This window comes from Sturnus vulgaris, chromosome 3 (genome assembly GCF_052056855.1).
Source record: "Sturnus vulgaris isolate bStuVul1 chromosome 3, bStuVul1.hap1, whole genome shotgun sequence".
NCBI classification, from domain to species: Eukaryota; Metazoa; Chordata; class Aves; order Passeriformes; family Sturnidae; genus Sturnus; species Sturnus vulgaris.
Genome location: NC_142245.1, coordinates 30,209,306 through 30,221,440, shown reverse-complemented (window position 1 = coordinate 30,221,440; position 12,135 = coordinate 30,209,306).

Genomic DNA, 12,135 nt, shown 5'->3' with positions numbered 1-12,135 from the left:
ATAATCCACTTTCTGTCTCTTTTGACCACAGTTGTATAACACCTGTAATAGTGTCCTGATTTGATGTCTGAAGGTAAACAAATATATTGATAAATCATAAGATACAGTATTTCTGCTTATTGATCAGATGGCCTTGCAGAACAATGGCAGCTCTTCCTTCTCTGGCCAAGAGCTGGAGAGGGATGTCAGTGTCCCACCTTATTGTAATTATTGTCTTGCAAATAACTTTGTTTTGTTTACATCTCAGGTACTTCAGCTGTGACTCGAAAACGTGGTGGAAGAGCACTTATTGCAAGTGATTTTTCTCTTATTCCTTTTAGTTTATGCTTTCACGGAATCTCTATCTGCAATTTTGAGAAAAAATTCCATGCAAATTTTAAGCATGCCTTTGAGTTTCCTACATTAAAAAGAAGGACTCTGCTACTTTATCACAAGAAATAAAATCTGGAACTGTTGACAGAAATTTCTTTCTGTTTCATTCAAACCCACTGCTGCAGTGAAACATGGAACACTTAGCCAGGAAGACATAAAAAATTTATTGTTTTTCTCCTTCGTGGCTTTCTCAGGAAATTATGAGGTCTAAGACATTTATTTTAAAAATACAAGTCAGGTTTCTTGCATTTTGGGACACCTAAATTTTGGCCTCCAGCCTTGAAGTTAGTAAAGTAAAGATGCTGTATCAGGTCCAGGTGTAGTCTAGGGGAAATCAGCTGAGCTGTAGTACAAAACCAGAAGCTGGACTAGAGGTTTCTGTGTGAGGAAGGTTAAGCACAGTAGGGTTTTTGGCTTTCAGAAGAGATGGTCAAAAAGCAATTTGGTAGATCTCTACACATCCTCCAATAATGTAGAGGAAGTAGGATGCAATGAAAGAATCTGATGTTTTTAAATTAAGAAATTAAAAGGAGAGTATTTTTCATAAAATGGAGCTGAAAGATGTGCTACTTCAGATTGTTGCAGTGCCCCAAATTTTAGGTTGGTTCAGGAAAATGTAGACTTATTCATAGAAGACAAGTTGACTGAAGTGTACAAAGTTCAAAGATGCAAGTACAGTCTCTGTCTCAGGACATCTCTAAACTAGACATTGCTAAAATCTTGGATGTTATAGTAAGGAAATGTCACTATAAATTTACGTTAATCTTATATATTTTCACAAATTTGTACTATTGGCTAGTGATTTATCACGGTTGATTATGGTCATAATGATATTTTTATTTTCTCAAAAAACATGAGAAGTGTGAATTTTTACAGGCTTATTCAATATAGCTGGAGTAATGCTCAACTGTACTGTTTTATTTCCTGAAACATGCCAAGATTACCAACAAAATAAAACTAGTGAAAAGTACTTTTTTCCTAAAGAAACAAGTTGAAATCCCCCCTAAAAATGCAGAAAGTAAGAAAGAAAAAAAAAAGGGAAAGAAAGAGAAAACATGAGTGAAATGCAACACCAGAAGCAGCAGCAAGTCCAGCATGTTGCCAGGGAAGCTCCATGATGTGAATAATAAATCCAGAATATAAGATGAGAGAGAGATACAGGGGAAGTGCTGTATTGAACAGTCTGACTGCTGATGCTCTGAAAAACATAAGTCTGCTCAGCAGTGGCTTTGCCAGTCTGTTGCCAAAATTTAGAATCAGATAGGACAGGAGGACACATCCATTTGGAATAAGACGATGTGAGATTTTAACCCTTCTCTGCTTGTCCCTTCAACACTGATTTCTCTAAAGATTAAAAAAAAATCTTGCTTATACTTTAGAGGCATGGATCTGAAAGGCAGTTGTGTTTTTATTTTTAACTGATGGCAGTTGGGAATTACCTCAAGGAATCTTTCTTGGTGTTAGAGTTGTCTAATAGTTTAGATGTATGAACAAAGGTTACTTAGTTAACAAGTTATTGTGCATCAACTATTGCAGTAATTGCTTCTATGCTTCTTTTTAGCCTGGAGCAGATGAAAAATAATTCAACTTAGCTGAGATCCCGGTGAAATAAAGTTAAAATAGCTCTTAATCCAACACCAGAAGATAACATCATGCAGGAAGCGTGTTCCATATTCCACCCATAACACCCACATACTCCACTCACAGCCTGGAGCTGGGCAGCAGGTCTCACAAGAACAGAGACACAGCTATTGAGAGCTCTAGCATTCCCATCAATTTGATGGCCAAGGAATGGGATTCAGTTATCCTGATTATGGATCTACTCATATAATAAGGTCTTACTCATAAGATCTAGAGGACCAGGGTTCTAAGAGAAGGAGGGAGGGCATTCTGGAAAAGAGGTCTATCTCTGCAATTAGCTTCTATCAGAAATACTTTAGAGTATATTTGGGAGTAGAGTAGGAATTGTAATTATACCTTTGTAGGCTGATTTGAAGTAACAATCTTCTGTTAAATTTTCTGACCAAAAGCACCCATTTTGCCTTTCAGCTGCTAGGTATTGGGGTACTGCAGAGCAGGATGATGCATTTTTTTTGTCTCTCTTTTTAGCTATTAATGACCTAATACAAACTATAAAAAGTGCATCCAGATATCAGGGTGATAAATGCCTTAAAAGCTACTGTAATGATAAATAATTCAGACCACGTTCTTCACGAAACCCTTAAAGTATATTAACCAGAAGCTTACATAAGCACTGAAATCTACTTTACACATACATATGCATATGCAAATAGTAATGAGTAAATGAAGAAACACATCTGCAAGAATAGAAAAAAAAATTTAACTTCAACATTCTCCTTGTTCCATCATTTGTTCGCCACCCCCTACTCCCCTCATTCCAACTAAAGCAAGTCAAATCAAAGCTCCAATTCAGTTTATCAAATAAGTGTTCCTATATGGTAATGATATGTACATATATGTACATATCATTATCATGTCTGTACGTATCATTACATGAATGTACATAATAGCAGTGTTTGGTGGGATACTCTGCTCATCGCTGAGGATATTCTGTTTAGCAGATTTTTAGACAAACTGGACATTTTAAAGTGTCAGGAACATGTATATTGGAACAAAGTGCTTATATTAAAAACAAACAAACAAAAAACCAAAAACCTCTAAAAACCAAAGCTAGCAAAAACCACAAACCAAAACCCAAATCCCAACCAATCAAATGAAACCCTAAAAAACCCCATCCAAAAAAAACCCAAAACCAAACCCAAATCTATTGGATTCTTTGGATGTAATGTTCATCTGAGGAAATCAGGGCTCTTAGGCAGTGAAAGGAATTGCCATTCCAAGGGGCTTAGGTGAAAGAAACATCCCTAATCTCTGTTCTGTGCCTACCTATAAAGTGTTTAAATCACAAACTCTTTGATTAAAATTAGACTCCTGGCCATTAGGAATGGATTACTGACTATTACTTTGTGCTCCTCTCTTTCTCTGTCCATTTAGACACAGGAACATTTCTGTACGTCTCTACATGTATGGAAAAACTGTGCTTCACATAAATAATTAAATATTCACTGAGCCTGAAAGTAATAACACTTAATTCCACAGACATAAATGTGAGTGATTTATGAGAGTACAGAGGTTCAGGTCCTGAATCTAGTGATTTTCCTTCTATACTGTATTGGAAAAATAGAATGCATATGGATGAGGGTTTTCCAAAGAACACAAAATATCCTTTGAGAATGCTTTTCCTTTCTGTGTGCCTCTATTCACTATCTACATACTGGCTCATTCCTACAAACTCTTTACATATATTATCTCTAAACAACCAACATGTTTTTTTGACTGCCAACTGGTAAAAGTTGAATATTTACAGCAGTTTGAAAGAATGTCCCCCATCAGTCTTAATACAGTTAATTCTGATTAAAAAGATTTTACATGTTACGCAGGAAGAAAGATACACCTACATGAATATACCCACCCATTCCTTTTAGAATTGCTGGAATTCTGCAGAGACAGAATTTTGTATTTTTGTGGAGGAGTCTGTGACACACCTTCAGCCTATGATGGACTGAAAGTGAGACCATCTCCTGCCACAGCCTGGTAAATAGCTGCAGATGCCTTTTCAGATATTTTCCTAGGGTGACTTTACGATGCTTCTATCCCCAGTCATCTGTTCTGCTTGTGCTGGCTATCGAGTTCTGTGTTTTTAAAATAGAGTCGAGAGTGAAGAGGGGAAGAAGGAGAAGGAGGGGAATTTTTTCCACGCTGTATTCAAATCACAGAGATGAGAGTGCAGCTCTCCGGGCTGGCGGCAGCGCTCTCCGAGTTCTCGGCTTTTGCTGACAGAGAGAGAGAGAGAGCGAGATAGAGAGTTTTTCTTTGCTTTTTTCACTGCTTTTCCTCATTGGCTACAGCGAGAAATGTTTTTCCCTTATTGTGCCTTCTTCTTCTGGGACTGTTCAGTTTTTTTCCAGTCCAGGACATCAGGAGAATTGCCCGGGGGGGCCCCCAAGCTGCACGCTGGGACTGAGCCCCAGAGAGACTGAACCACAGCCACAGAAGGACTCTTTCTGAATTTGCCATCTCTTCAGAACAGCCAGAGGTTTTATTGTTTAATATTGTTCATTTTTCATGCTTGTGAATACTTTGCTTGTTAAATAAACAGGTTTTTTTCAACTTTTCTCCAAGGAGATTTTTTTTCCTGAACCAGATTTCAGGGGCTGCTGAAATCTGCTTATCTAGAGGAGACCACTTTGGAAGTTTCCTCCCAAAATTTGCCCTTAAAGTGGGACAAGCTGGGCTGTGTCTTTACTGCAGATTACACGTAGGAATGAACAAGAACCACTCCAGGCATCCTTCCCCATCACCTTGCAGGCTTCTGGACATCCTGTATTGCTTGAAAGATGGCTGATGTGATTCTTATGTGTTTTTTAGGTTGTTTGATTTTTTTTTTCTTTTTACATTGCCTGGAAAATTTGTGATGTAGAGAGCCCTCAAAGAGTTTGGCAGCTATTCAACACAAAGGTTGGGTTACAACCTCTGCCTCAGGAAGTCTTTAAACTGTGGTGCTGGGATGGAAAGATGCAACAGAGGAATGTTTACCATAGGCATGTTCTTGAGGAACATGTGATAGTCTTTGTGTTCTAAAGAGGTTTCAATTACACTTACATTCACTTGAAATCTCCATCAGACACCTAGAGCTGTGAAGCAGACAACTCCTTTAAACATGACATAAGTTACAGAGTGACTTGCTGCATTGTCTGAGTTTCCAGGAACTAATAAAAATGGACAAAAAACTCCCATGTTGTAAACATTTGCTGTGCTGACTGGCACTGTACATCTAGTTGAAATGCTCAGTCTGCAAAAGAAGTTGAGTAGTTCCTAGTTCTGCACATAGTTTTTATTTTCCTGGTAATTTATATGACTGTCTTTTCCTTCATGTTAAGTATGTTTCTCTTTTATCATATTTTAAGCAGCCTATAAGAAGTAATAAAAGTCCAGATAGTGACTTAAATATCTTGTATGCATGAGAAACTTTGAAATAATCCTAAGCATATATCTGCATCTCAAAGTATCTGAATTCCAATGAACATTTGGCCTGAGCACACTAATATTGCCAGTTTCCCAGAATAGACATTTTGTTTACATATTACAGAAAGAATGCCAGTCAGCTAGAACAGATTTTTTGTGGAAATAAAATTAGCAGAGAAAGGGTGGATGCAGTGAGAAGGTGGAAGATGTGACATGCACTCAGGCCTGGCTCTATGGGACCCCAACTCTGGACTAAACCCAACATTCACTGGGCAGCAGACACTTCTCTTGTTCTCATTTTGTGCTGTGTCTAACACAGGGGATTATGGTTGGTGTTTGGGTTCTTACATTAAATGGTAATACACACATTTAAAGGGAAGAACAGCTATCATAATAGAGCCTGTTGAGACCCTTTGAGGCACTTTTTGTTAGACCCTAACTTTTCAGTCTTGATCCACATTGCTTTCAACACTGAAGTTTGAATAAGTTTGGACTATTTTCTTCACTCAGATTTTTTTCCTTTTTCCTCTAGAAAACTACACCTCCTGCAGTCGCCTTAGTTTTTTCTTCCTTATTCCCTCCTACCCCCTTTTCTCTTTCGTTGTTGGGTGTTGGATCAGTAAGTCAGGAGCCTCTCTGATTTCTTCAGAGAGAAATCAGAGTGCAGGGATTGAATCAAAGTCTTTGGATGGAATGAGTAAGTGAATAGATGGAGTGAATAAGTAAGTAAGTAAATGGAAATAGTTTTAAGTGCTTTTAGTAAGCAAAAGGTCTTAGATGCCTGAGAAATAGTACATGTTCTAGTGAAGGCTGAAAAACATGCTAGTGTTTCCTTAGAGGCTCCAAGAACCTAGTTTCAGACATAATAGAGTTAAGAAGATTGCTTACATTCTTCAGTTAGAACAAGATAGGCCATGAACATAGTCTATATGTAGCCTGGCATGCTAAGAAACCAGAATTCTAATAGGTTAAGGAATAGTGGTCTGAGTTTGTGTCTTAGCTAGTTGGGAAGTTTCTGTAAAAGAACATGCATCAGGGAGAGCTGGGGCTCTATGTCATGGCTTTATGCCATGTGCATTTTGCCATTGCATTTTGCCACTTGCTGTTTGCCATTGCTTTATGCCATTGCTTTTATGCCATTGTTTTGCTTTGTTTTTGCCTTTGAGACTGATGTGCTTCTACAATAAATAACTTTATAGCAAATATTAATTTGCTTGGCTTTTTAAAGAAGAAAATAACCTGACAGTGTGGGTGCCTAAGAGGCACCAGAGGTCTGCAAAACCTCACAGTTGGGGTTGGGTTTTTTAGTTTTGGGTGGGTATTTTTTTTTGGGGTAATGAATGGATTAATTTAGTATTTTTGTGTGCAGAGTTCACTGAGTTCCCAGGTCATTGCACAGGAATATTTCCTGCTCATGCAGTAGTCACTATATGTACAGAGATATCATGGCTATCTTCCTGGGGATTTATTTTCTGTAGGAATACTTATTAAATGTAAATCTACCTTTGATTTACATATTCTTTTGCAGCTTTCCCCAGCATGTATGATTTTATTTTTAATCAAGATTTTTACTTTATTAAAAATAATGATACAATGAAAGGCTGAGGGTTTGCCTCAGCATATGAACTTCCAAATCCAAGCAGTTTTGCTCTTCAAAGCATATGATTTGATAATTTCTTACAAGAATCTCTTCAGTTCATATTGTTTTCTTGTAGATCATCTCTTACTCTTTAAATACTTTTCTGGTGTATGTGTTTTGCACAAGGATTCCTTTTAGTTCTTTGAATCTAAGCTATAAAAGGATCAAAAGGACCAATAAGTGGAACATTTCACAAGACAATATTTATCTCTTGTATGAAATAAAAAATTGAAAATTTCCCCCTTTTTGTAATTTAAAATTGTTGCAGCAATTTTGTTGCAGCCCAGGAAAGACCTGGATCTGTTGGAGAGAGTCCATAAGAGAGGCACAAGAATGCTCTGAGCATTTTCTGAGCAAGCTTCAGTGGAAGACTTCAGCAGGCTCTAATTTAATGTGTCAGATCTATGTTTTACCTTTCTGTAAGATTCATCTTTTCACAGCAATGTGGTCAGAGACACTTTTGTTCCAAAAGTGTCAGGGAGAAGATCTGACTCATAGCGTTCATGCAGATGTATGCCAGAGAAGAAAGCAGCTCAGAGATCTGGGAGAAAATGCCAGATGCAGTGGGTTGTGACCATTTCATTTGCTCTGCATGTGCTGTAGGATCAGTCATGCCATTCACTTCCATTGGTTTCTCCCTGAAACTTTCTCAAGATTCATTATTTTCCTGATAGAAAAATATATTTAATAATTATTCAGTTCTCCTCCTAGAATTTATTTCTAGCTTTTTATTAGGAAATTTATTAGTCCCCAGGATCACTGTCACATTTTTCCCTCAGTTTAAAAAAAATCTTGTGAGGTCAATTCACTTAAGAGAATTAGCATGACAATTTGAATCCTTCTTCAAGCCACAATCAAAACTAATGTATGAATTTTCCTGTTCTTAAATGGGGATAAATAGAGCTTCCCTGCTGACATTCATTTGTGGAACATTTTGTGGCCAGTGTGTAAGAGTGGATTATGTGACAAGCCTGGTTCTAGTAAAAAGTTGTAGAAACCATATTTCAGGCCATGTAAAGGGCTCCTGTAAGGTCTCATCAAGCTAACTCAATCCAACAAGGATAAGGACAGGTATTTGGAAATGAAGTGACTCTAGACAAATATGTATATGGGTGTTTCTTACTGCAGATGGTGCAGTCCTCCACCTATAAAATAGGAATAATAGACTCAAACCAAGATTAAAATAATATTGCCTGTGTTCAAAATATTTAGGTTTTACAGAAAACCATATGATAACATAAAACTGCTCTCAGGTCACATTTTTGGGGGAGGGGAATGTGTAGAAAACCAAACACATGATAGATAGCTGTTGTTAGTCATGAGATTCATCTAATTTAATTTGAATCTCCTAAAAGTTCTATGTCTAGGCTATTCATCCAAGGCAGGACTCAACTAACCAGCTGTTAACTCCTACACTCTGCTATAAAGGGAACATGGGCTGACTAGCTCAGAAGTGAACACCTACACTACAGACTTCCAAAGGTAGGGAAGGTAAATCTCAACGCTAGTCTTTTTATGCAGCTGGTGGAAAGAGAGAAGGACATTTTCAGGTAGCTTTCTTGGTAACTTCTAACTTATTCCTGTACGAAGCAGAGTGACTCAGAGTCCCCAGGCAGGTGCAGAGGGGAGCCCCTTTATAGCAAAACCCAGACCTTTTTAAGCAGTTATCCCATCATCAGTTTACACAGTTTTAAAGGACAGCAAGCCCAAGTCACCAAGCACCATACACCACGATGGGGACACGTGGCAGTCACACAGCACGTCTCTCACATCTCTCACATCTCTCTTCCCCTGTTCCAGCTGAGTCACTCTCCCACAGTTCCCTTCTACTTAGCCCAAGTAGCAGGCCTGAGCCATGATTTTACACGGGTAATAACAAGGCCCTTATTTTATAAGGCTTTATCTATATGCAACATGTTCCCACCACTTCAGTTTGAGAGGAGGTTTTCTGTCTTTAATGTGTTTTAATGGAACAACCAAAGGAACATCCCCAACACAGAGTTAATGTCAAATGAAAATTTGAAAAAGTCACCTTTATAGACCCTATGCAACTAAAGTTTCTTGGGAATGAGCAAAATCTCCTGACTGAAACTTTAAAAATTACTTTATCATAGAATTCAAGTTAGAAGGAACTTCAGGAGATCTCTAGTCTGAACTCCTGCTCCAAGGAAAGTCAGCCATTAGATTAGGCTGGTGATTAGGCTGGTTATTAGGCTGGTTTTCTCATGGTTTTTTTTCAATGTGGTCTTGAGCCGGTCCAAGGACAGAGACTGAGTAACCTCTTCTCTGGTTGGCTGTCCTCATTGTGGAAAAGTGTTTTCTTGCATCCAATTTGGATTTCCCTTGTTTAAATTTGTACCTATTGTCTATCATCCTCTCACCATCCACCTCTGTGAAAAAGTTATTTATATATATATATATAAAACTCCTCATAGGTAAAAGGAGGCTGCTGCCAACTGCCCACAAAGTCTTTCTTCTCCAAGCTGAACAAGTCCCCTCACTTCAGTCTCTCCTAACAGGACAAGCACTATTTCTCCTGCACATCTTGGTGGCCCCAGTGAACTTCCTTCAGTTTCTTGGTACCTGACCTGTATTGGGGACCCAAATTTGGATGCAGTAACCTAGATATAATATAGTGATTGACAAGTAAGGGAAAAAAAATCACATCCTCAGCCTCCTGGCTGTGCTGTGAATACAGCCCAGGGTCCTATTGGCCAAGGCACACTGCAGACTCATACCCAGCTCATTCTTTGCCTGAGTAACCCAGATTGTTTTCTGCAGAGCTGATCCCCAGCCCATCAGTCCCCTGTACCTCTACAGGTGTCTTTATTTTTCCTTATTGAATTTCCTGTGTGGCCATTCCTCCAGGCTCTCTATGTCCCTCTGAATGGAAGTTCTCCCCTCATTCATTTAAACTGTTCCCACCAACCTCATGTAATTAAAAAACCTCATGACTGTTCTTCTCCTCACCTCCTCCAGGACACCAATAAAGCTTAGGGCAAATGTTCAGGATAATAAATTTCAGCCATGTTTGTCAAAGTTCACAAAAATTGTAAGAGACTGAGAACTGGGTCTCAGCATCAAGCAAATCTAATTTTATAAGGTGTGTCCAAACATGCCTATTTGCTTAATGCCTGGTTTTACTTCATGTTTTCACTCAGGATTTTTATTTCAGGCATATGAAAGTATAGCATCTTTCAAAACAATAGAACTTCCCAAAGAAGAAATTGGATTTTTCGGTGGAAGACAAAAATATGATATGAATTATGGCAATTAATAACATAGAATGGTATAGGAGATACAAAGGGTACACAAATACATAGGAAAAAATGATGACTCCCACACCGAATAGGAAATAAAAGAATAATATTATATATAGAAGAAATTTTCTTCTTCTTATACAGGATTGTATTTCCTATTGAGGAACTATGTTTGCTTTGGTCAACACTTTGGTGTTGTAATGACAAGTAATCTGTCACAGCCTTCCCCTTGCTGGCTTGGTACATTAGGCAGTGTTCCACTGCTCTCTGTGTGTTGGACATTTCTACCTGCAAAGTGCTAGGGCTGCTTCAGGGATTTGTCAGCTAAACTGTGAGCAAGCTTGACATCATTTATTTGGTAAGTTTTTGTATGGAATCACACTGCTGCATAGTGATACATCACTAACGAACCTTTTAAAGTTACCCATGGGATCTCTCCAGGCATACACTATTGGAAGGAAACATTGTGAATGGGTCAAAAAAGGTCCCAGACTATGGATCTTTCCACTGAAGAGATGAAACTCCTCTTAGTGTTCAAGAGTACCACCAAGGAGTTACCAAGAAGCCAAAGCTGGTGTACTAAATAGATATTGGAAAGATAAGAAATATAATGCATATACAGTCCTAGACAAAATCTTTTAAGATTTCTCCTTCTATTCTTATTTTCTCCTAGTCCTCAGGCTGTCACTACTAACTAAAGACTGATTGCCATGATTCTTCTCCATCCCTCCTTCTCTCTCTTTAGTCAGAGAGGTAAGGCATCTGTGACCTAGTTAACTTTCTCAGAGCAAAAGATTTGCACCACTATCCTTGCTCTGAAATCAAGTCCTTGAGTATGTCATGTCACTTGTGTGGTGTCTCTCAGCAGAATGCTGGCTTACTGGGAATCAATCATCTCCCTTCTTATTAAAATGAATGCTCTGAGAATTCATTTTAATCTCTCTCTCCCTCTGAACAAAATATCAGAGCAGAACAGGTTATTTTATCATGCACAAGTTCCTTGTTTTATAGGAGACCTTCAGTCTGAATGACTGAAAACAAGATCAAGGCTGCCTTGGTGACACTTGGCTTTTGTGCTACCAGAGACTTCACATCCAACAGGATTGATCAGAGGTTTTTTATGGCTGTTCTGCTGCAGAATTTACCCTCTATCATGAAGACTCAAGTCTGAGAAGCTACATGAGCCATATCAGTCTGTGGCTCAGTCCACTGAGTACTGAGGAGCCCTTTCTCCTGAAATGAGTCCTCTGCTGGAAAATGACAAAGCTCTGATCATGGATTAGCACACAACTCCTTTCCTTACTTCTTTGGTATGTCTTGGCAGACAAAATGATCTGGGACAGGCTAGGTATTTTAGAGAACACACCAGGTTGCATTTAACCATGTGAAGAGTCAAGGTTGGGAACTTTATATTTTAGATAGACACTTGGTACACCAGTAGCTATGGTTATTCACAGAGAAAATATGTCAATAATTGAAAAGTGCTTGGATTTCTTTCCGTGCTTTTTTATTAGGGAGCAGACCAAAGGAGAGAAAGTAGAAGAAAGGTAGGGCTTGCAAATACTTGGATATTATATCCTGCAATTTAGCTTAAATTGGCAATTTACCGATGTGAATACCCCCAAGTGGGCCTTAATGCTGGAGTGGGTGGTTTAATTAGCACTATGCTCCCATTTATAATTAGATTTCTGTTAGTTCAGTTTGAAGCATGATTTCATAATACAAAATTATTTTTAAAAATCCTGTGGGGATATTCCTGGTAAATTAATACTGTGGACTTTGATGAACTGATGCTTTTAATAGACTGTGGTATTTGCA